The following is a 3843-nucleotide window of genomic DNA, read 5'->3' on the forward strand; positions in this document are numbered from 1 at the left end:
ATTACAATGGAACCTCTCTGGCAACCACTAGCGGCTGCCCAGCATCCCAGGGAGTAGAGCACGAACGGTTGGCCTCTGCTCCCACAGCCGAAGAGGCAGGGCAAAAAACTGGAGCTGTGCCTCTTCTGCAGAAAGTCAGCTTTGCAACGGTGCCATCCGCATTGCTGTCGCTCCTCCATTTCCCAACTCAATGTCCATTACAATGGAACCTCTTTGGCACCCGTGCTGGGCTGCCCAGCATCCCAGGGAGTAGAGCACGAACGGTTGGCCTCTGCTCCCACAGCCGAAGAGCCAGGGCAAAAAACTTGAGCTGTGCCTCTTCTGCAGAAAGTCAGCTTTGCAACGGTGCCATCCGCATTGCTGTTGCTCCTCCATTTCCCAACTCAAAGTGCATTACAATGGAACCTCTCTGGCAACCACAAGCGGCTGCCCAGCATCCCAAGGAGTAGAGCACGAACGGTTGGCCTCTGCTCCCACAGCCGAAGAGCCTGGGCAAAAAGCTGGAGCTGTGCCTCTTCTGCAGAAAGTCAGCTTTGCAACGGTGCCATCCGCATTGCTGTCTCTCCTCCATTTCCCAACCCAAAGTCCATTACAATGGAACCTCTTTGGCACCCGTGCTGGGCTGCCCAGCATCCCAGGGAGTAGAGCACGAACGGTTGGCCTCTGCTCCCACAGCCGAAGAGCCAGGGCAAAAAGCTTGAGCTGTGCCTCTTCTGCAGAAAGTCAGCTTTGCAACGGTGCCATCCGCATTGCTGTTGCTCCTCGATTTCCCAACTCAAAGTCTATTACAATGGAACCTCTTTGGCACCTGTGCTGGGCTGCCCAGCATCCCAGGGAGTAGAGCACGAACATTTGGCCTCTGCTCCCACAGCCGGTGAGCCAGGGCAAAAAACTGGAGCACTGCCTCTTCTGCAGAAAGTCAGCTTTGCAACGGTGCCATCCGCATTGCTGTCGCTCCTCCATTTCCCAACTCAAAGTCCATTACAATGGAACCTCTCTGGCAACCACTAGCGGCTGCCCAGCATCCCAGGGAGTAGAGCACGAACGGTTGGCCTCTGCTCCCACAGCCGAAGAGGCAGGGCAAAAAACTGGAGCTGTGCCTCTTCTGCAGAAAGTCAGCTTTGCAACGGTGCCATCCGCATTGCTGTCGCTCCTCCATTTCCCAACTCAATGTCCATTACAATGGAACCTCTTTGGCACCCGTGCTGGGCTGCCCAGCATCCCAGGGAGTAGAGCACGAACGGTTGGCCTCTGCTCCCACAGCCGAAGAGCCAGGGCAAAAAACTTGAGCTGTGCCTCTTCTGCAGAAAGTCAGCTTTGCAACGGTGCCATCCGCATTGCTGTTGCTCCTCCATTTCCCAACTCAAAGTGCATTACAATGGAACCTCTCTGGCAACCACAAGCGGCTGCCCAGCATCCCAAGGAGTAGAGCACGAACGGTTGGCCTCTGCTCCCACAGCCGAAGAGCCTGGGCAAAAAGCTGGAGCTGTGCCTCTTCTGCAGAAAGTCAGCTTTGCAACGGTGCCATCCGCATTGCTGTCGCTCCTCCATTTCCCAACTCAAAGTCCATTACAATGGAACCTCTTTGGCACCCGTGCTGGGCTGCCCAGCATCCCAGGGAGTAGAGCACGAACGGTTGGCCTCTGCTCCCACAGCCGAAGAGCTACGTCAGAAAGCTTGAGCTGTGCCTCTTCTGCAGAAAGTCAGCTTTGCAATGGTGCCATCCGCATTGCTGTCGCTCCACGATTTCCCAACTCAAAGTGCATTACAATGGAACCTCTTTGGCACCCGTGCTGGGCTGCCCAGCATCCCAGGGAGTAGAGCACGAACGGTTGGCCTCTGCTCCCACAGCCGAAGAGCCACGGCAAAAAACTTGAGCTGTGCCTCTTCTGCAGAAAGTCAGCTTTGCAACGGTGCCATCCGCATTGCTGTCGCTCCTCGATTTCCCAACTCAAAGTCCATTACAATGGAACCTCTCTGGCACCCGTGCTCGGCTGCCCAGCATCCCAGGGAGTAGAGCACGAATGGTTGGCCTCTGCTCCCACAGCCGAAGAGCCAGGGCAAAAAACTTGAGCTGTGCCTCTTCTGCAGAAAGTCAGCTTTGCAACGGTGCCATCCGCATTGCTGTCGCTCCTCCATTTCCCAACTCAAAGTCCATTACAATGGAACTCGTTGGCACCCGTGCTCGGCTGCCCAGCATCCCAGGGAGTAGAGCACGAACCGTTGGCCTCTGCTCCCACAGCCGAAGAGCTACGTCAGAAAGCTTGAGCTGTGCCTCTTCTGCAGAAAGTCAGCTTTGCAACGGTGCCATCCGCATTGCTGTCGCTCCTCCATTTCCCAACCCAAAGTCCATTACAATGGAACCTCTTTGGCACCCGTGCTGGGCTGCCCAGCATCCCAGGGAGTAGAGCACGAACGGTTGGCCTCTGCTCCCACAGCCGGTGAGCCAGGGCAAAAAACTGGAGCACTGCCTCTTCTGCAGAAAGTCAACTTTGCAACGGTGCCATCCGCATTGCTGTCGCTCCTCCATTTCCCAACTCAAAGTCCATTACAATGGAACCTCTCTGGCAACCACTAGCGGCTGCCCAGCATCCCAGGGAGTAGAGCACGAACGGTTGGCCTCTGCTCCCACAGCCGAAGAGGCAGGGCAAAAAACTGGACTTGTGCCTCTTCTGCAGAAAGTCAGCTTTGCAACGGTGCCATCCGCATTGCTGTCGCTCCTCGATTTCCCAACTCAAAGTCCATTACAATGGAACCTCTTTGGCACCCGTGCTGGGCTGCCCAGCATCCCAGGGAGTAGAGCACGAACGGTTGGCCTCTGCTCCCACAGCCGAAGAGCCAGGGCAAAAAACTGGAGCTGTGCCTCTTCTGCAGAAAGTCAGCTTTGCAACGGTGCCATCCGCATTGCTGTCGCTCCTCCTTTTCCCAACTCAAAGTCCATTACAATGGAACCTCTTTGGCACCTGTTCTCGGCTGCCCAGCATCCCAGGGAGTAGAGAAAGAATGGTTGGCCTCTGCTCCCACAGCCGTATAGCCACGGCAAAAAACTTGAGCTGTGCCTCTTCTGCAGAAAGTCAGCTTTGCAACGGTGCGATCCGCATTGCTGCCGCTCCTCCATTTCCCAACTCAAAGTCCATTACAATGGAACCTCTTTGGCACCCGTGCTGGGCTGCCCAGCATCCCAGGGAGTAGAGCACGAACAGTTGGCCTCTGCTCCCACAGCCGAAGAGCCAGGGCAAAAAGCTTGAGCTGTGCCTCTTCTGCAGAAAGTCAGCTTTGCAACGGTGCCATCCGCATTGCTGTTGCTCCTCGATTTCCCAACTCAAAGTCTATTACAATGGAACCTCTTTGGCACCTGTGCTCGGCTGCCCAGCATCCCAGGGAGTAGAGCACGAACATTTGGCCTCTGCTCCCACAGCCGGTGAGCCAGGGCAAAAAACTGGAGCACTGCCTCTTCTGCAGAAAGTCAGCTTTGCAACGGTGCCATCCGCATTGCTGTCGCTCCTCCATTTCCCAACTCAAAGTCCATTACAATGGAACCTCTTTGGCACCCGTGCTGGGCTGCCCAGCATCCCAGGGAGTATAGCACGAACGGTTGGCCTCTGCTCCCACAGCCGGTGAGCCAGGGCAAAAAACTGGAGCTGTGCCTCCTCTGCAGAAAGTCAGCTTTGCAACGGTGCCATCCGCATTGCTGTCGCTCCTCCATTTCCCAACTCAAAGTCCATTACAATGGAACCTCTTTGGCACCCGTGCTGGGCTGCCCAGCATCCCAGGGAGTAGAGCACGAACGGTTGGCCTCTGCTCCCACAGCCGAAGAGCCAGGGCAAAAAACTTGAGCTGTGC

This window comes from Psittacula echo (assembly GCF_963264785.1).
Source record: "Psittacula echo genome assembly, chromosome: 16".
Lineage (NCBI taxonomy): Eukaryota > Metazoa > Chordata > Aves > Psittaciformes > Psittacidae > Psittacula > Psittacula echo.